Source organism: Ochotona curzoniae, unplaced genomic scaffold (genome assembly GCF_017591425.1).
Source record: "Ochotona curzoniae isolate NIBS_2020 unplaced genomic scaffold, NIBS_Ocur_1.0 patch137, whole genome shotgun sequence".
In the NCBI taxonomy this organism is placed as follows: Eukaryota; Metazoa; Chordata; class Mammalia; order Lagomorpha; family Ochotonidae; genus Ochotona; species Ochotona curzoniae.
This window is the reverse complement of record NW_024466681.1, coordinates 110,210-130,166: the sequence shown is the minus strand read 5'-3', so window position 1 is coordinate 130,166 and position 19,957 is coordinate 110,210. Positions and strand designations below refer to the sequence as shown.

The 19,957-nt window shown below is 71.5% G+C and overlaps 10 pseudogenes; all 10 read right to left on the bottom strand.

The window, feature by feature from the left end:
- Positions 1–529: 529 nt before the first annotated feature.
- LOC121166370 lies at positions 530–638 on the bottom strand (annotated as a pseudogene).
- Positions 639–2,335: 1,697 nt separating this feature from the next.
- LOC121166391 lies at positions 2,336–2,444 on the bottom strand (annotated as a pseudogene).
- Positions 2,445–4,131: 1,687 nt separating this feature from the next.
- Positions 4,132–4,240, bottom strand: LOC121166369 (annotated as a pseudogene).
- Positions 4,241–5,927: 1,687 nt separating this feature from the next.
- LOC121166368 lies at positions 5,928–6,036 on the bottom strand (annotated as a pseudogene).
- Positions 6,037–7,698: 1,662 nt separating this feature from the next.
- On the bottom strand, positions 7,699–7,807 carry LOC121166385 (annotated as a pseudogene).
- A 1,691-nt stretch (positions 7,808–9,498) lies between these two features.
- LOC121166415 lies at positions 9,499–9,607 on the bottom strand (annotated as a pseudogene).
- A 1,676-nt stretch (positions 9,608–11,283) lies between these two features.
- LOC121166366 lies at positions 11,284–11,392 on the bottom strand (annotated as a pseudogene).
- Positions 11,393–13,045: 1,653 nt separating this feature from the next.
- LOC121166379 lies at positions 13,046–13,154 on the bottom strand (annotated as a pseudogene).
- Positions 13,155–16,594: 3,440 nt separating this feature from the next.
- LOC121166402 lies at positions 16,595–16,703 on the bottom strand (annotated as a pseudogene).
- Positions 16,704–18,356: 1,653 nt separating this feature from the next.
- On the bottom strand, positions 18,357–18,464 carry LOC121166419 (annotated as a pseudogene).
- Positions 18,465–19,957: the final 1,493 nt, after the last annotated feature.

Here is a 19,957-nt window from a genome sequence, read left to right as displayed (position 1 = left end):
CCTGCGCAGTGGCGAGCCTGGGCTGGCGAGGTGGTGCTGCTGTTGGTGCTGTTGGAGGCTGGCTGCGGGCGCTGTGTGCCCTGGAGGGGCCCGATTCCGGGTGTGGGTGTGGGTGTGGGTGTGGGCAGGTGGCCAGGGAGGCTGCGGGCCGAGGGCAGATGGTGGCGTGGCGTGCGTGAGTGTGTGCGTGCTTGGCAGAAGAGGTTGGCTCTGTGTGTGTGTGTGTGTGTGTGTGTGTGTGGCATTTGGCTGTGCAGGGTAGGGCGGGCTGGGGCGCTGGCTAGTGTGTGTGGGGCCTCGGGGTGGGCACCGTTGCACGCGGCAGTGGCGGGGGGCCCTGGGATGCATGGGGCGTGGGAGGCGTGTGGGAAGGGAAGCTGGGCAGGCCAAAGCAGGTAGGCAGGGGAGCAGGTGGCAGGGTGCTGGTGGTGTGCCGGGGTTCTGAGCTGGTCGGGGGTGTGGGCTGGGGCTTGGTGGGCGAGCGGGGCGGGCAGGCAGGCAGGAAAAGGAGGGAGCGGAAACGGGCAAAAGCCTACAGCACCCGGTATTCCCAGGCGCTCTCCCATCCAAGTACTAACCAGGCCCGACCCTGCTTAGCTTCCGAGATCGGGCACGTTCAGGGTGGTATGGCCGTAGACGACACACACCACATCACAGCCGCTCTTCAGCCTGCTGCCGCCCCTGCCCGCCCCTGCCCAGCCCTGCCCTGCTTTGCTCGACCACCCTGCCCTGCCCGACCGCCCGCCCAAGCCCACCCAAGCCCGCACACCAGCTGCACCGCCCGCCCAAGCCCACCCTCCAGCCCTGCTGCACCCGCTGCCGCCCCTGCCCGCACCGCCAGGCCAACACCGGCCCACCTCCTGCTTCAGCGACCCCAGGACACTCCAGCTCTCATCGCAGGCCGCCTCCCCCTGCCCGCAGCCAGGGCGCCTCACCCCGCACCCCCGCATTCTCCTGGTCCCTAGGCCTCCTGCAGCTCGGGAGGCGCTGCTGCCTCCTCTGCCGCCGCCAGAGGGCTGGAGGGCTGGCCTTCGCGGCTGGGCTTCGAGGGGGCGCCTCACACTGCTGCGCCCTGCCCTCCTACGGCTGGGCACGACGCTGGGAGCCCCGGCAGCTGGCACACGCACGCACGCACGCACGCACGCACGCACACACGGGGTCCCGGACACCCAACCCCAGCGGGCGAGCAGGCAGGCAGGCCGGCCCCATGGAGAATGGGCGCCCCGGGGACGCTCCCCGCTCCCCATCCCACCCCCTCTCCCACCCCCATCCCTTCCCCCACAGCCACCCTCACTCCCGCCGAGCAAGCAAGTGACGCAGCAAGCAATCAGCCATGCTGGGCACCACCACGGGTCGGGACCTGGGACCGGGCACCGGGAGCCGAGGGTCGCGAGGGAGCCGGGGTGGCCGGGCCGCGCCGCACGGCACACTCCAGCGCACGGGGTCACCCTCACCCACCGACTGATGCACACACGCACGCACAGGCCAGCACGCAGGCAGCAGGCACGCACTCAGTCCTACACACACAGGCCACAAGAGGCTTCGGTCCACAGGGCAGGTTTGCCCACGCCACAGTGGGGCGCCTGGGCATCCCCTACACCCAGGGGCGGGACTGCGGCTGGTGTCTGCGGTGGGGGTGTGTCTGCGGGGGCCGGGGGAGGGTGCCCAGCGGAGGGTTGCCGGCCGGGTGGGTGGGTGGGTTGGTGGGTGAGGGGGTCCCTCGGGTGGGCTGTGGCAGGTGGCGTGCAGGCAAGTTTCTCCCCAGGCCTGGCACAGGACCACTGAGTGTGCGTGCAGGCGGGCCCTGCGCAGTGGCGAGCCTGGGCTGGCGAGGTGGTGCTGCTGTTGGTGCTGTTGGAGGCTGGCTGCGGGCGCTGTGTGCCCTGGAGGGGCCCGATTCCGGGTGTGGGTGTGGGTGTGGGCAGGTGGCCAGGGAGGCTGCGGGCCGAGGGCAGATGGTGGCGTGGCGTGCGTGAGTGTGTGCGTGCTTGGCAGAAGAGGTTGGTGTGTGTGTGTGTGTGTGTGTGTGTGTGTTTGTGGCATTTGGCTGTGCAGGGTAGGGCGGGCTGGGGCGCTGGCTAGTGTGTGTGGGGCCTCGGGGTGGGCACCGTTGCACGCGGCAGTGGCGGGGGGACCCTGGGTTGCATGGGGCATGGGAGGCGTGTGGGAAGGGAAGCTGGGCAGGCCAAAGCAGGTAGGCAGGGGAGCAGGTGGCAGGGTGCTGGTGGTGTGCCGGGGTTCTGAGCTGGTCGGGGGTGTGGGCTGGGGCTTGGTGGGCGAGCGGGGCGGGCAGGCAGGCAGGAAAAGGAGGGAGCGGAAACGGGCTGGGGGCAAAAGCCTACAGCACCCGGTATTCCCAGGCGCTCTCCCATCCAAGTACTAACCAGGCCCGACCCTGCTTAGCTTCCGAGATCGGGCGCGTTCAGGGTGGTATGGCCGTAGACGACACACGCCGCCTCACAGCCGCTCTTCAGCCTGCTGCCGCCCCTGCCCGCCCCTGCCCTGCCCTGCCCTGCTTTGCTCGACCACCCTGCACTGCCTGACCGCCCGCCCAAGCCCACCCAAGTCCGCACACCAGCTGCACCGCCCGCCCAAGCCCACCCTCCACCCCTGCTGCACCCGCTGCCGCCCCTGCCCGCACCGCCAGGCCAACACCGGCCTACCTCCTGCTTCAGCGACCCCCCAGGACACTCCAGCTCTCATCGCAGGCCGCCTCCCCCTGCCCCCAGCCAGGGCGCCTCACCCCGCATCCCCGCATTCTCCTGGTCCCTAGGCCTCCTGCAGCTCGGGAGGCGCTGCTGCCTCCTCTGCCGCCGCCAGAGGGCTGGAGGGCTGGCCTTCGCGGCTGGGCTTCGAGGGAGCGCCTCACACTGCTGCGCCCTGCCCTCCTACGGCTGGGCACGACGCTGGGAGCCCCGGCAGCTGGCACACGCACGCACGCACACACGCACCCACGGGGTCCCGGACACCCAGCCCCGGCGGGCGAGCAGGCAGGCAGGCCGGCCCCATGGAGAACGGGCGCCCCGGGGACGCTCCCCGCTCCCCATCCCAGCCCCTCTCCCACCCCCATCCCTTCCCCCACAGCCACCCTCACTCCCGCCGAGCAAGCAAGTGACCCAGCAAGCAATCAGCCATGCTGGGCACCACCACGGGTCGGGACCTGGGACCGGGCACCGGGAGCCGAGGGTCGCGAGGGAGCCGGGGTGGCCGGGCCGTGCCGCATGGCACGGCACACTCCAGCGCATGGGGTCACCCTCACCCACCGACTGATGCACACACGTACGCACAGGCCAGCACGCAGGCAGCAGGCACGCACTCAGTCCTACACCACCCACAGGCTTCGGGGCACAAGAGGCATTTCGGTCCACAGGGCAGGTTTGCCCACGCCACAGTGGGGCGCCTGGGCATCCCCTACACACAGGGGCGGGACTGCGGCTGGTGTCTGCGGTGGGGGTGTGTCTGCGGGGGCCGGGGGAGGGTGCCCAGCGGAGGGTTGCCGGCCGGGTGGGTGAGGGGGTCCCTCGGGTGGGCTGTGGCAGGTGGCGTGCAGGCAAGTTTCTCCCCAGGCCTGGCACAGGACCACTGAGTGTGCGTGCAGGCGGGCCCTGCGCAGTGGCGAGCCTGGGCTGGCGAGGTGGTGCTGCTGTTGGTGCTGTTGGAGGCTGGCTGCGGGCGCTGTGTGCCCTGGAGGGGCCCGATTCCGGGTGTGGGTGTGGGTGTGGGCAGGTGGCCAGGGAGGCTGCGGGCCGAGGGCAGATGGTGGCGTGGCGTGCGTGAGTGTGTGCGTGCTTGGCAGAAGAGGTTGGCTGTGTCTGTGTGTGTGTGTGTGTGTTTGTGGCATTTGGCTGTGCAGGGTAGGGCGGGCTGGGGCGCTGGCTAGTGTGTGTGGGGCCTCGGGGTGGGCACCGTTGCACGCGGCAGTGGCGGGGGGCCCTGGGATGCATGGGACCTGGGAGGCAAGTGGGAAGGGAAGCTGGGCAGGCCAAAGCAGGTAGGCAGGGGAGCAGGTGGCAGGGTGCTGGTGGTGTGCCGGGGTTCTGAGCTGGTCGGGGTGTGGGCTGGGGCTTGGTGGGCGAGCGGGGCGGGCAGGCAGGCAGGAAAAGGAGGGAGCGGGCATGGGCTGGGGGCAAAAGCCTACAGCACCCGGTATTCCCAGGCGCTCTCCCATCCAAGTACTAACCAGGCCCGACCCTGCTTAGCTTCCGAGATCGGGCACGTTCAGGGTGGTATGGCCGTAGACGACACACACCACATCACAGCCGCTCTTCAGCCTGCTGCCGCCCCTGCCCGCCCCTGCCCAGCCCTGCCCTGCTTTGCTCGACCCCCCTCCCCTGCCCGACCGCCCGCCCAAGCCCACCCAAGCCCGCACACCAGCTGCACCGCCCGCCCAAGCCCACCCTCCAGCCCTGCTGCACCCGCTGCCGCCCCTGCCCGCACCGCCAGGCCAACACCGGCCCACCTCCTGCTTCAGCGAACCCCCCAGGACACTCCAGCTCTCATCGCAGGCTGCTTCCCCCTGCCCGCAGCCAGGGCGCCTCACACTGCACCCCCGCATTCTCCTGGTCCCTAGGCCTCCTGCAGCTCAGGAGGCACTGCTGCCTCCTCTGCTGCCACCAGAGGGCTGGAGGGCTGGCCTTCGCGGCTGGGCTTCGAGGGGGCGCCTCACACTGCTGCGCCCTGCCCTCCTATGGCTGGGCACGACGCTGGGAGCCCCGGCAGCTGGCACACGCACGCACGCACGCACGCACCCACGGGGTCCCGGACACCCAGCCCCGGCGGGCGAGCAGGCAGGCAGGCCGGCCCCATGGAGAACGGGCGCCCCGGGGACGCTCCCCGCTCCCCATCCCACCCCTCTCCCACCCCCATCCCTTCCCCCACAGCCACCCTCACTCCCGCCGAGCAAGCAAGTGACGCAGCAAGCAATCAGCCATGCTGGGCACCACCACGGGTCGGGACCTGGGACCGGGCACCGGGAGCCGAGGGTCGCGAGGGAGCCGGGGTGGCCGGGCCGCGCCGCACGGCACACTCCAGCGCACGGGGTCACCCTCACCCACCGACTGATGCACACACGTACGCACAGGCCAGCACGCAGGCAGCAGGCACGCACTCAGTCCTACACCACCCACAGGCTTCGGACCACAGGGCAGGTTTGCCCACGCCACAGTGGGGCGCCTGGGCATCCCCTACACCCAGGGCGGGACTGCTGCGTGTGTCTGCGGTGGGGGTGTGTCTTCGGGGGCCGGGGGAGGGTGCCCAGCGGAGGGTTGCCGGCCGGGTGGGTGGGTGGGTTGGTGGGTGAGGGGGTCCCTCGGGTGGGCTCTGGCAGGTGGCGTGCAGGCAAGTTTCTCCCCAGGCCTGGCACAGGACCACTGAGTGTGCGTGCAGGCGGGCCCTGCGCAGTGGCGAGCCTGGGCTGGCGAGGTGGTGCTGCTGTTGGTGCTGTTGGAGGCTGGCTGCGGGCGCTGTGTGCCCTGGAGGGGCCCGATTCCGGAGTGGGTGTGGGTGTGGGTGTGGGCAGGTGGCCAGGGAGGCTGCGGGCCGAGGGCAGATGGTGGCGTGGCGTGCGTGAGTGTGTGCGTGCTTGGCAGAAGAGGTTGGCTCTGTGTGTGTGTGTGTGTGTGTGTGTGTGTGTGTTTGTGGCATTTGGCTGTGCAGGGTAGGGCGGGCTGGGGCGCTGGCTAGTGTGTGTGGGGCCTCGGGGTGGGCACCGTTGCACGCGGCGGTGGCGGGGGGCCCTGGGTTGCATGGGGCGTGGGAGGCGTGTGGGAAGGGAAGCTGGGCAGGCCAAAGCAGGTAGGCAGGGGAGCAGGTGGCAGGGTGCTGGTGGTGTGCCGGGGTTCTGAGCTGGTCGGGGGTGTGGGCTGGGGCTTGGTGGGCGAGCGGGGCTGCCAGGCAGGCAGGAAAAGGGGGGAGCAGGCACGGGCAAAAGCCTACAGCACCCGGTATTCCCAGGCGCTCTCCCATCCAAGTACTAACCAGGCCCGACCCTGCTTAGCTTCCGAGATCGGGCACGTTCAGGGTGGTATGGCCGTAGACGACACACACCACATCACAGCCGCTCTTCAGCCTGCTGCCGCCCCTGCCCGCCCCTGCCCAGCCCTGCCCTGCTTTGCTCGACCACCCTGCCCTGCCCGACCGCCCGCCCAAGCCCACCCAAGCCCGCACACCAGCTGCACCGCCCGCCCAAGCCCACCCTCCAGCCCTGCTGCACCCGCTGCCGCCCCTGCCCGCACCGCCAGGCCAACACCGGCCCACCTCCTGCTTCAGCGACCCCCAGGACACTCCAGCTCTCATCGCAGGCCGCCTCCCCCTGCCCGCAGCCAGGGCGCCTCACCCCCCACCCCCGCATTCTCCTGGTCCCTAGGCCTCCTGCAGCTCGGGAGGCGCTGCTGCCTCCCCTGCCGCCGCCAGAGGGCTGGAGGGCTGCCCTTCGCGGCTGGGCTTCGAGGGGCGCCTCACACTGCTGCGCCCTGCCCTCCTACGGCTGGGCACGACGCTGGGAGCCCCGGCAGCTGGCACACGCACGCACGCACCCACGGGGTCCCGGACACCCAGCCCCGGCGGGCGAGCAGGCAGGCAGGCCGGCCCCATGGAGAACGGGCGCCCCGGGGACGCTCCCGCTCCCCATCCCACCCCCTCTCCCACCCCCATCCTTCCCCCACAGCCACCCTCACTCCCGCCGAGCAAGCAAGTGACGCAGCAAGCAATCAGCGACGCTTGGCACCACCACGGGTCGGGACCTGGGACCGGGCACCGGGAGCCGAGGGTCGCGAGGGAGCCGGGGTGGCCGGGCCGCGCCGCACGGCACACTCCAGCGCACGGGGTCACCCTCACCCACCGACTGATGCACACACGCACGCACAGGCCAGCACGCAGGCAGCAGGCACGCACTCAGTCCTACACCACACACAGGCTTCGGTCCACAGGGCAGGTTTGCCCACGCCACAGTGGGGCGCCTGGGCATCCCCTACACCCAGGGGCGGGACTGCGGCTGGTGTCTGAGGTGGGGGTGTGTCTGCGGGGGCCGGGGCAGGGTGCCCAGCGGAGGGTTGCCGGCCGGGTGGGTGGGTGGGTTGGTGGGTGAGGGGGTCCCTCGGGTGAGCTCTGGCAGGTGGCGTGCAGGCAAGTTTCTCCCCAGGCCTGGCACAGGACCACTGAGTGTGCGTGCAGGCGGGCCCTGCGCAGTGGCGAGCCTGGGCTGGCGAGGTGGTGCTGCTGTTGGTGCTGTTGGAGGCTGGCTGCGGGCGCTGTGTGCCCTGGAGGGGCCCGACTCCGGGTGTGGGTGTGGGTGTGGGTGTGGGCAGGTGCTGTTGGAGGCTGCGGGCCGAGGGCAGATGGTGGCGTGGCGTGCGTGAGTGTGTGCGTGCTTGGCAGAAGAGGTTGGCTGTGTGTGTGTGTGTGTGTGTGTGTGGCAGGTGGCTGTGCAGGGTAGGGCGGGCTGGGGCGCTGGCTAGTGTGTGTGGGGCCTCGGGGTGGACACCGTTGCAGGCGGCGGTGGCGGCGGGCCCCTGGGTTGCATGGGGCGTGGGAGGCGTGTGGGAAGGGAAGCTGGGCAGGCCAAAGCAGGTAGGCAGGGAGCAGGTGGCAGGGTGCTGGTGGTGTGCCGGGGTTCTGAGCTGGTCGGGGGTGTGGGCTGGGGCTTGGTGGGCGAGCGGGGCGGGCAGGCAGGCAGGAAAAGGAGGGAGCGGGACGGGCAAAAGCCTACAGCACCCGGTATTCCCAGGCGGTCTCCCATCCAAGTACTAACCAGGCCCGACCCTGCTTAGCTTCCCAGATCGGGCACGTTCAGGGTGGTATGGCCGTAGACGACACACACCACATCACAGCCGCTCTTCAGCCTGCTGCCGCCCCTGCCCGCCCCTGCCCAGCCCTGCCCTGCTTTGCTCGACCACCCTGCCCTGCCCGACCGCCTGCCCAAGCCCACCCAAGCCCGCACACCAGCTGCACCGCCCGCCCAAGCCCACCCTCCAGCCCTGCTGCACCCGCTGCCGCCCCTGCCCGCACCGCCAGGCCAACACCGGCCCACCTCCTGCTTCAGCGAACCCCAGGACACTCCAGCTCTCATCGCAGGCCGCCTCCCCCTGCCCGCAGCCAGGGCGCCTCACACCGCACCCCCGCATTCTCCTGGTCCCTAGGCCTCCTGCAGCTCGGGAGGCGCTGCTGCCTCCTCTGCTGCCGCCAGAGGGCTGGAGGACTGGCCTTCGCGGCTGGGCTTCGAGGGAGCGCCTCACACTGCTGCGCCCTGCCCTCCTACGGCTGGGCACGACGCTGGGAGCCCCGGCAGCTGGCACACGCACGCACGCACGCACGCACCCACGGGGTCCCGGACACCCAGCCCCGGCGGGCGAGCAGGCAGGCAGGCCGGCCCCATGGAGAACGGGCGCCCCGGGGACGCTCCCCGCTCCCCATCCCACCCCCTCTCCCACCCCCATCCCTTCCCCCACAGCCACCCTCACTCCCGCCGAGCAAGCAAGCCAGGCAGCAAGCAATCAGCCATGCTGGGCACCACCACGGGTCGGGACCTGGGACCGGGCACCGGGAGCCGAGGGTCGCGAGGGAGCCGGGGTGGCCGGGCCGCGCCGCACGGCACACTCCAGCGCACGGGGTCACCCTCACCCACCGACTGATGCACACACGCACGCACAGGCCAGCACGCAGGCAGCAGGCACGCACTCAGTCCTACACCACCCACAGGCTTCGAGGCACAAGAGGGATTTCGGTCCACAGGGCAGGTTTGCCCACGCCACAGTGGGCGCCTGGGCATCCCCTACACCCAGGGCGGGACTGCTGCGTGTGTCTGCGGTGGGGGTGTGTCTTCGGGGGCCGGGGGAGGGTGCCCACCGGAGGGTTGCCGGCCGGGTGGGTGGGTGGGTTGGTGGGTGAGGGGGTCCCTCGGGTGGGCTCTGGCAGGTGGCGTGCAGGCAAGTTTCTCCCCAGGCCTGGCACAGGACCACTGAGTGTGCGTGCAGGCGGGCCCTGCGCAGTGGCGAGCCTGGGCTGGCGAGGTGGTGCTGCTGTTGGTGCTGTTGGGGGCTGGCTGCGGGCGCTGTGTGCCCTGGAGGGGCCCGATTCCGGGTGTGGGTGTGGGTGTGGGTGTGGGCAGGTGGCCAGGGAGGCTGCGGGCCGAGGGCAGATGGTGGCGTGGCGTGCGTGAGTGTGTGCGTGCTTGGCAGAAGAGGTTGGCTCTGTGTGTGTGTGTGTGTATTTGTGGCATTTGGCTGTGCAGGGTAGGGCGGGCTGGGGCGCTGGCTAGTGTGTGTGGGGCCTCGGGGTGGGCAGCGTTGCACGCGGCGGTGGCGGGGGGGCCCTGGGTTGCATGGGGCGTGGGAGGCGTGTGGGAAGGGAAGCTGGGCAGGCCAGAGCAGGTAGGCAGGGGAGCAGGTGGCAGGGTGCTGGTGGTGTGCCGGGGTTCTGAGCTGGTCGGGGTGTGGGCTGGGGCTTGGTGGGCGAGCGGGGCGGGCAGGCAGGCAGGAAAAGGAGGGAGCGGGCACGGGCAAAAGCCTACAGCACCCGGTATTCCCAGGCGCTCTCCCATCCAAGTACTAACCAGGCCCGACCCTGCTTAGCTTCCGAGATCGGGCACGTTCAGGGTGGTATGGCCGTAGACGGCACACACCACATCACAGCCGCTCTTCAGCCTGCTGCCGCCCCTGCCCGCCCCTGCCCAGCCCTGCCCTGCTTTGCTCGACCACCCTGCCCTGCCCGACCGCCTGCCCAAGCCCACCCAATCCCGCACACCAGCTGCACCGCCCGCCCAAGCCCACCCTCCACCCCTGCTGCACCCGCTGCAGCCCCTGCCCGCACCGCCAGGCCAACACCGGCCCACTTCCTGCTTCAGCGACCCCCAGGACACTCCAGCTCTCATCGCAGGCCGCCTCCCCTGCCCGCAGCCAGGGCGCCTCACCCCGCACCCCCGCATTCTCCTGGTCCCTAGGCCTCCTGCAGCTCGGGAGGCGCTGCTGCCTCCTCTCCGCCGCCAGAGGGCTGGAGGGCTGGCCTTCGCGGCTGGGCTTCGAGGGGGCGCCTCACACTGCTGCGCCCTGCCCTCCTACGGCTGGGCACGACGCTGGGAGCCCCGGCAGCTGGCACACGCACGCACGCACGCGCGCACCCACGGGGTCCCCACACCCAGCCCCGGCGGGCGAGCAGGCAGGCAGGCCGGCCCCTGGAGACCGGGCCCCGGGGACGCTCCCGCTCCCCATCACCCCCTCTCCCACCCCACCCCTTCCCCCACAGCCACCCTCACTCCCGCCGAGCAAGCAAGCCAGGCAGCAAGCAATCAGCCACGCTGGGCACCACCACGGGTCGGGACCTGGGACCGGGCACCGGGAGCCGAGGGTCGCGAGGGAGCCGGGGTGGCCGGGCCGCGCCGCACGGCACACTCCAGCGCACGGGGTCACCCTCACCCACCGACTGATGCACACACGCACGCACAGGCCAGCACGCAGGCAGCAGGCACGCACTCAGTCCTACACCACCCACAGGCTTCGAGGCACAAGAGGGATTTCGGTCCACAGGGCAGGTTTGCCCAGGCCACAGTGCGGCGCCTGGGCATCCCCTACACCCAGGGCGGGACTGCTGCGTGTGTCTGCGGTGGGGGTGTGTCTGCGGGGGCCAGGGGAGGGTGCCCAGCGGAGGGTTGCCTGCCGGGTGGGTGGGTGGGTGGTGGGTGAGGGGTCCCTCGGGTGGGCTCTGGCAGGTGGCGTGCAGGCAAGTTTCTCCCCAGGCCTGGCACAGGAACACTGAGTGTGCGTGCAGGCGGGCCCTGCGCAGTGGCGAGCCTGGGCTGGCGAGGTGGTGCTGCTGTTGGTGCTGTTGGGGGCTGGCTGCGGGCGCTGTGTGCCCTGGAGGGGCCCGATTCCGGGTGTGGGTGTGGGTGTGGGTGTGGGCAGGTGCCCAGGGAGCTGCGGGCCGAGGGCAGATGGTGGCGTGGCGTGCGTGAGTGTGTGCGTGCTTGGCAGAAGAGGTTGGCTGGGCGGCTGTGTGTGTGTGTGTGGCAGGTGGCTGTGCAGGGTAGGGCGGGCTGGGGCGCTGGCTAGTGTGTGGGGGCTCGGGGTGGGCAGCGCTGCACGCGGCGGTGGCGGGGGGGCCCTGGGTTGCATGGGGCGTGGGAGGCGTGTGGGAAGGGAAGCTGGGCAGACCAGAGCAGGTAGGCAGGGCAGCAGGTGGCAGGGCGCTGGTGGTGTGCCGGGGTTCCGAGGTGGTCGGGGGTGTGGGCTGGGGCTGGGTGGGCGAGCGGGGCGGGCAGGCAGGCAGGAAAAGGAGGGAGCGGGCACGGGCAAAAGCCTACAGCACCCGGTATTCCCAGGCGGTCTCCCATCCAAGTACTAACCAGGCCCGACCCTGCTTAGCTTCCGAGATCGGGCACGTTCAGGGTGGTATGGCCGTAGACGACACACGCCGCCTCACAGCCGCTCTTCAGCCTGCTGCCGCCCCTGCCCAGCCCTGCCCTGCTTTGCTCGACCACCCTGCCCTGCCGACCGCCTGCCCAAGCCCACCCAATCCCGCACACCAGCTGCACCGCCCGCCCAGCCCACCCTCCACCCTGCTGCACCCGCTGCAGCCCTGCCCGCACCGCCAGGCCAACACCGGCCCACCTCCTGCTTCAGCGACCCCCAGGACACTCCAGCTCTCATCGCAGGCCGCCTCCCCTGCCCACAGCCAGGGCGCCTCACCCCGCACCCCCGCATTCTCCTGGTCCCTCCACCTCCCGCAGCTGGGGAGGCGCTGCTGCCTCCTCTGCCGCCAGAGGGCTGGAGGGGTGGCCTTCGCGGCCGGGCTTCCAGGGGGCGCCTCACACTGCTGCGCCCTGCCCTCCTACGGCTGGGCACGACGCTGGGAGCCCCGGCAGCTGGCACACGCACGCACGCACCCACGGGGTCCCAGACACCCAGCCCTGGCGGAGGGCGAGCAGGCAGGCGGGCGGCCCCTTGGAGACCTGGGGCCCCGGGGACGCTCCCGCTCCCCATCCCACCCCCTCTCCCATCCCCATCCCTTCCCCCACAGCCACCCTCACTCCCGCCGAGCAAGCAAGCCAGGCAGCAAGCAATCAGCCACGCTGGGCACCACCACGGGTCGGGACCTGGGACCGGGCACCGGGAGCCGAGGGTCGCGAGGGAGCCGGGGTGGCCGGGCCGCGCCGCACGGCACACTCCAGCGCACGGGGTCACCCTCACCCACCGACTGATGCACACACGCACGCACAGGCCAGCACGCAGGCAGCAGGCACGCACTCAGTCCTACACCACCCACAGGCTTCGGTCCACAGGGCAGGTTTGCCCAGGCCACAGTGCGGCGCCTGGGCATCCCCTACACCCAGGGCGGGACTGCGGCTGGTGTCTGAGGTGGGGGTGTGTCTGCGGGGGCCGGGGAGGGTGCCCAGCGGAGGGTTGCCGGCCGGGTGGGTGGGTGGGTGGTGGGTGAGGGGGTCCCTCGGGTGGGCTCTGGCAGGTGGCGTGCAGGCAAGGTTCTCCCCAGGCCTGGCACAGGACCACTGAGTGTGCGTGCAGGCGGGCCCTGCGCAGTGGCGAGCCTGGGCTGGCGAGGTGGTGCTGCTGTTGGTGCTGTTGGGGGCTGGCTGCGGGCGCTGTGTGCCCTGGAGGGGCCCGATTCCGGGTGTGGGTGTGGGTGTGGGCAGGTGCCCAGGGAGCTGCGGGCCGAGGGCAGATGGTGGCGTGGCGTGCGTGAGTGTGTGCGTGCTTGGCAGAAGAGGTTGGTGGTGTGTGTGTGTGTGTGTGTGTGTGTGGCAGGTGGCTGTGCAGGGTAGGGCGGGGTGGGGCGCTGGCTAGTGTGTGTGGGGCCTCGGGGTGGGCACCATTGCACGCGGCGGTGGCGGGGGACCCCTGGGTTGCATGGGGCGTGGGAGGCGTGTGGGAAGGGAAGCTGGGCAGGCCAGAGCAGGTAGGCAGGCAGGGTAGCAGGTGGCAGGGTGCTGGTGGTGTGCCGGGGTTCTGAGCTGGTCGGGGGTGTGGGCTGGGGCTGGGTGGGCGAGCGGGGCGGGCAGGCAGGCAGGAAAAGGAGGGAGCGGGCATGGGCTGGGGGCAAAAGCCTACAGCACCCGGTATTCCCAGGCGGTCTCCCATCCAAGTACTAACCAGGCCCGACCCTGCTTAGCTTCCGAGATCGGGCACGTTCGGGGTGGTATGGCCGTAGACGACACACACCACATCACAGCCGCTCTTCAGCCTGCTGCCGCCCCTGACCGCCCCTGCCCAGCCCTGCCCTGCTTTGCTCGACCACCCTTCCCTGCCTGACCGCCTGCCCAAGCCCACCCAAGCCCGCACACCAGCTGCACCGCCCGCCCAAGCCCACCCTCCAGCCCTGCTGCACCTGCTGCCGCCCCTGCCCGCAGCGCCAGGCCAACACCGGCCCACCTCCTGCTTCAGCGGCCCCCAGGACACTCCAGCTCTCTTCCCAGGCCGCCTCCCCCTGCCCGCAGCCAGGGCGCCTCACCGCGCACCTCCGCATTCTCCTGGTCCCTCGGCCTCCTGCAGCTCCGGAGGTGCTGCTGCCTCCTCTGCCACCGCCAGAGGGTTGGAGGGGTGGCCTTCGCGGCTGGGCTTCGAAGGGGCGCCTCACACTGCTGCGCCCTGCCCTCCTACGACTGGGCACGACGCTGGGAGCCCCAGCAGCTGGCACACGCACGCACGCACGCACGCACCCACGGGGTCCCGGACACCCAGCCCGGCGGGCGAGCAGGCAGGCAGGCCGGCCCCTTGGAGACCGGGCGCCCGGGGACGCTCCCGCTCCCCATCCCACCCCCTCTCCCACCTTCATCCCTTCCCCCACAGCCACCCTCACTCCCGCCGAGCAAGCAAGCCAGGCAGCAAGCAATCAGCCACGCTGGGCACCACCACGGGTCGGGACCTGGGACCGGGCACCGGGAGCCGAGGGTCGCGAGGGAGCCGGGGTGGCCGGGCCGCGCCGCACGGCACACTCCAGCGCACGGGGTCACCCTCACCCACCGACTGATGCACACACGCACGCACAGGCCAGCACGCAGGCAGCAGGCACGCACTCAGTCCTACACCACCCACAGGCTTCGAGGCACAAGAGGGATTTCGGTCCACAGGGCAGGTTTGCCCACGCCACAGTGGGGCGCCTGGGCATCCCCTACACCCACGGGCGGGACTGCTGCGGCGGGTGTCTGCGGTGGGGGTGTGTCTGCGGGGGCCGGGGGAGGGTTGCCGGCCGCCCGGGTGGGGGGGGGGGGGGAGGGGGTCCCTCGGGTGGGCTCTGGCAGGTGGCGTGCAGGCAAGGTTCTCCCCAGGCCTGGCACAGGACCACTGAGTGTGCGTGCAGCGGGCCCTGCGCAGTGGCGAGCCTGGGCTGGCGAGGTGGTGCTGCTGTTGGTGCTGTTGGGGGCTGGCTGCGGGCGCTGTGTGCCCTGGAGGGGCCCGATTCCGGGTGTGGGTGTGGGCAGGTGGCCAGGGAGGCTGCGGGCCGAGGGCAGATGGTGGCGTGGCGTGGCGTGAGTGTGTGCGTGCTTGGCAGAAGAGGTTGGCTGGGCGTGTGTGTGTGTGTGTGTGTGGCAGGTGGCTGTGCAGGGTAGGGCGGGCTGGGGCGCTGGCTAGTGTGTGGGGGCCTCGGGGTGGGCAGCACTGCACGCGGCGGTGGCGGGGGGCCCTGGGTTGCATGGGGCGTGGGAGGCGTGTGGGAAGGGAAGCTGGGCAGGCCAGAGCAGGTAGGCAGGGGAGCAGGTGGCAGGGTGCTGGTGGTGTGCCGGGGTTCCGAGGTGGTCGGGGGGGTGGGCTGGGGCTGGGTGGGCGAGCGGGGCGGGCAGGCAGGCAGGAAAAGGAGGGAGCGGGCACGGGCTGGGGGCAAAAGCCTACAGCACCCAGTATTCCCAGGCGGTCTCCCATCCAAGTACTAACCAGGCCCGACCCTGCTTAGCTTCCCAGATCGGGCCCGTTCAGGGTGGCTACGGCCGTAGACGACACACCACCTCACAGCCGCTCTTCAGCCTGCTGCCCCCCTGCCCGCCCCTGCCCAGCCTGCCCTGCTTTGCTCGACCACCCTGCACTGCCTGACCGCCCGCCCAAGCCCACCCAAGTCCGCACACCAGCTGCACCGCCCGCCCAAGCCCACCCTCCACCCCTGCTGCACCCGCTGCTGCCCCTGCCCGCATCGCCAGGCCAACACCGGCCTACCTCCTGCTTCAGCGAACCCCAGGACACTCCAGCTCTCATCGCAGGCCGCCTCCCCCTGCCCCCAGCCAGGGCGCCTCACCCCGCATCCCCGCATTCTCCAGGTCCCTAGGCCTCCCGCAGCTGGGGAGGCGCTGCTGCCTCCTCCTCCTCTGGAGAGGGCTGGAGGGGTGGCCTTCGCGGCCGGGCTTCCAGGGGGCGCCTCACACTGCTGCGCCCTGCCCTCCTACGGCTGGGCACGACGCTGGGAGCCCCGGCAGCTGGCACACGCACGCACGCACGCACGCACCCACGGGGTCCCACACACCCAGCCCCGGCCGGCGGGCGGGCAGGCAGGCGGGCCCCTTGGAGACCTGGGGCCCCGGGGACGCTCCCCGCTCCCCATCCCACCCCCTCTCCCACCCCCCACAGCCACCCTCACTCCCACCAAGCAAGCAAGCAAGGCAGCAAGCAATCAGCCACGCTGGGCACCACCACGGGTCGGGACCTGGGACCGGGCACCGGGAGCCGAGGGTCGCGAGGGAGCCGGGGTGGCCGGGCGCGCCGCCGCACGGCACACTCCAGCGCACGGGGTCACCCTCACCCACCGACTGATGCACACACGCACGCACAGGCCAGCACGCAGGCAGCAGGCACGCACTCAGTCCTACACCACCCACAGGCTTCGAGGCACAAGAGGGATTTCGGTCCACAGGGCAGGTTTGCCCAGGCCACAGTGCGGCGCCTGGGCATCCCCTACACCCACGGGCGGGACTGCTGCGGGTGTCTGAGGTGGGGGTGTGTCTGCGGGGGCCAGGGGAGGGTGCCCACCGGAGGGTTGCCGGCCGGGTGGGTGAGGGGGTCCCTCGGGTGGGCTCTGGCAGGTGGCGTGCAGGCAAGTTTCTCCCCAGGCCTGGCACAGGAACACTGAGTGTGCGTGCAGGCGGGCCCTGCGCAGTGGCGAGCCTGGGCTGGCGAGGTGGTGCTGCTGTTGGTGCTGTTGGGGGCTGGCTGCGGGCGCTGTGTGCCCTGGAGGGGCCCGATTCCGGGTGTGGGTGTGGGTGTGGGCAGGTGCCCAGGGAGCTGCGGGCCGAGGGCAGATGGTGGCGTGGCGTGCGTGAGTGTGTGCGTGCTTGGCAGAAGAGGTTGGCTGGGCGGCTGTGTGTGTGTGTGTGGCAGGTGGCTGTGCAGGGTAGGGCGGGCTGGGGCGCTGGCTAGTGTGTGTGGGGCCTCGGGGTGGACACCGTTGCAGGCGGCGGTGGCGGGGGCCCTGGGTTGCATGGGGCGTGGGAGGCGTGTGGCAAGGGAAGCTGGGCAGACCAGAGCAGGTAGGCAGGGCAAGCAGGTGGCAGGGTGCTGGTGGTGTGCCGGGGTTCCGAGCTGGTCGGGGGTGTGGGCTGGGGCTGGGTGGGCGAGCGGGGCGGGCAGGCAGGCAGGAAAAGGAGGGAGCGGCACGGGCTGGGGGCAAAAGCCTACAGCACCCAGTATTCCCAGGCGGTCTCCCATCCAAGTACTAACCAGGCCCGACCCTGCTTAGCTTCCAAGATCGGGCGCGTTCAGGATGGGATGCCCGTAGGACACACGCCGCCTCACAGCCGCTCTTCAGCCTGCTGCCGCCCCTGCCCGCCCCTGCCCTGCCCTGCCCTGCTTTGCTGCCACCCTGCACTGCCCACCGCCCGCCCAAGCCACCCCCGCACACCAGCTGCACCGCCGCCCAGCCCACCCTCCAGCCCTGCTGCCGCTGCCGCCCCTGCCCGCACCGCCAGGCCAACACCGGCCACCTCCTGCTTCAGCGACCCCCAGGACACTCCAGCTCTCATCCAGGCCGCCTCCCTGCCCCCAGCCAGGGCGCCTCACCCCGCACCCCCGCATTCTCCTAGTCCCTAGGCCTCCCGCAGCTGGGGAGGCGCTGCTGCCTCCTCTCCGCGCAGAGGGCTGGAGGGGTGGCCTTCGCGGCCGGGCTTCGAGGGGGCGCCTCACACTGCTGTGCCCTGCCCTCCTACGGCTGGGCACGACGCTGGGAGCCCCGGCAGCTGGCACACGCCCGCACGCCCGCCCGCACCCACGGGGTCCCAGACACCCAGCCCCGGCGGGCCCCGCCCGTGGAGACCTGGGGGCCCCGGGGACGCTCCCCGCTCCCCATCCCACCCCTCTCCCACCCCCACCCCTTCCCCCACAGCCACCCTCACTCCCACCAAGCAAGCAAGCAAGCAAGCAGCAAGCAATCAGCCACGCTGGGCACCACCACGGGTCGGGACCTGGGACCGGGCACCGGGAGCCGAGGGTCGCGAGGGAGCCGGGGTGGCCGGGCCGCGCCGCACGGCACACTCCAGCGCACGGGGTCACCCTCACCCACCGACTGATGCACACACGCACGCACAGGCCAGCACGCAGGCAGCAGGCACGCACTCAGTCCTACACCACCCACAGGCTTCGAGGCACAAGAGGGATTTCGGTCCACAGGGCAGGTTTGCCCAGGCCACAGTGCGGCGCCTGGGCATCCCCTACACCCACGGGCGGGACTGCTGCGGGTGTCTGAGGTGGGGGTGTGTCAGGGGAGGGTGCCCACCGGAGGGTTGCCTGCCGGGTGGGTGGGTGGGTTGGTTGGTGAGGGGGTCCCTCGTGTGGGCTCTGGCAGGTGGCGTGCAGGCAAGTTTCTCCCCAGGCCTGGCACAGGAACACTGAGTGTGCGTGCAGCCGGGCCCTGCGCAGTGGCGAGCCTGGGCTGGCGAGGTGGTGCTGCTGTTGGTGCTGTTGGGGGCTGGCTGCGGGCGCTGTGTGCCCTGGAGGGGCCCGATTCCGGGTGTGGGTGTGGGTGTGGGCAGGTGCCCAGGGAGCTGCGGGCCGAGGGCAGATGGTGGCGTGGCGTGCGTGAGTGTGTGCGTGCTTGGCAGAAGAGGTTGGCTGTGTCTGTGTGTGTGTGTGTGTGTTTGTGGCATTTGGCTGTGCAGGGTAGGGCGGGCTGGGGCGCTGGCTAGTGTGTGGGGGGCCTCGGGGTGGGCAGCACTGCACGCGGCGGTGGCGGCGGGCCCCTGGGTTGCATGGGGCGTGGGAGGCGTGTGGGAAGGGAAGCTGGGCAGACCAGAGCAGGTAGGCAGGGCAGCAGGTGGCAGGGCGCTGGTGGTGTGCCGGGGTTCCGAGCTGGTCGGGGGTGTGGGCTGGGGCTGGGTGGGCGAGCGGGGCGGGCAGGCAGGCAGGAAAAGGAGGGAGCGGGCACGGGCTGGGGGCAAAAGCCTACAGCACCCAGTATTCCCAGGCGGTCTCCCATCCAAGTACTAACCAGGCCCGACCCTGCTTAGCTTCCCAGATCAGGCACGTTCAGGGTGGTATGGCCGTGACGACACACGCCGCCTCACAGCCGCTCTTCAGCCTGCTGCCGCCCCTGCCCGCCCTGCCCAGCCCTGCCCTGCGCTCGACCACCCTGAACTGCCTGACCGCCCGCCCAGCCACCCAGTCCGCACACCAGCTGCACCGCCCGCCAAGCCACCTCCACCCTGCTGCACCCGCTGCCGCCCCTGCCCGCACCGCCAGGCCAACACCGGCCCACCTCCTGCTTCAGCGACCCCAGGACACTCCAGCTTTCTTCCCAGGCCGCCTCCCCCTGCCCGCAGCCAGGGCGCCTCACCCCGCACCCCCGCATTCTCCTGGTCCCTCGGCCTCCTGCAGCTCGGGAGGTGCTGCTGCCTCCTCTGCCACCGCCAGAGGGTTGGAGGGGTGGCCTTCGCCGCCAGGCTTCGAGGGGGCGCCTCACACTGCTGCGCCCTGCCCTCCTACGACTCGGCACGACGCTGGGAGCCCCAGCAGCTGGCACACGCACGCACGCACGCACGCACGCACCCACGGGGTCCCAGACACCCAGCCCCGGCCGGCGGGCGGGCGGGCGGGCGGGCCCCTTGGAGACCTGGGGCCCCGGGGACGCTCCCCGCTCCCCATCCCACCCCCTCTCCCACCCCCACCCCTTCCCCCACAGCCACCCTCACTCCCGCCGAGCAAGCAAGCCAGGCAGCAAGCAATCAGCCACGCTGGGCACCACCACGGGTCGGGACCTGGGACCGGGCACCGGGAGCCGAGGGTCGCGAGGGAGCCGGGGTGGCCGGGCCGCGCCGCACGGCACACTCCAGCGCACGGGGTCACCCTCACCCACCGACTGATGCACACACGCACGCACAGGCCAGCACGCAGGCAGCAGGCACGCACTCAGTCCTACACCACCCACAGGCTTCGAGGCACAAGAGGGATTTCGGTCCACAGGGCAGGTTTGCCCAGGCCACAGTGGGGCGCCTGGGCATCCCCTACACCCACGGGCGGGACTGCTGCGGGTGTCTGCGGTGGGGGTGTGTCTGCGGGGGCCGGGGGAGGGTGCCCACCGGAGGGTTGCCTGCCGGGTGGTGGGTGGGTGGTGGGTGAGGGGGTCCCTCGGGTGGGCTCTGGCAGGTGGCGTGCAGGCAAGTTTCTCCCCAGGCCTGGCACAGGAACACTGAGTGTGCGTGCAGGCGGGCCCTGCGCAGTGGCGAGCCTGGGCTGGCGAGGTGGTGCTGCTGTTGGTGCTGTTGGGGGCTGGCTGCGGGCGCTGTGTGCCCTGGAGGGGCCCGATTCCGGGTGTGGGTGTGGGTGTGGGCAGGTGCCCAGGGAGCTGCGGGCCGAGGGCAGATGGTGGCGTGGCGTGCGTGAGTGTGTGCGTGCTTGGCAGAAGAGGTTGGCTGGGCGGCTGTGTGTGTGTGTGTGTGTGGCAGGTGGCTGTGCAGGGTAGGGCGGGCTGGGGCGCTGGCTAGTGTGTGTGGGGCCTCGGGGTGGGCAGCGCTGCACGCGGCGGTGGCGGCGGGCCCCTGGGT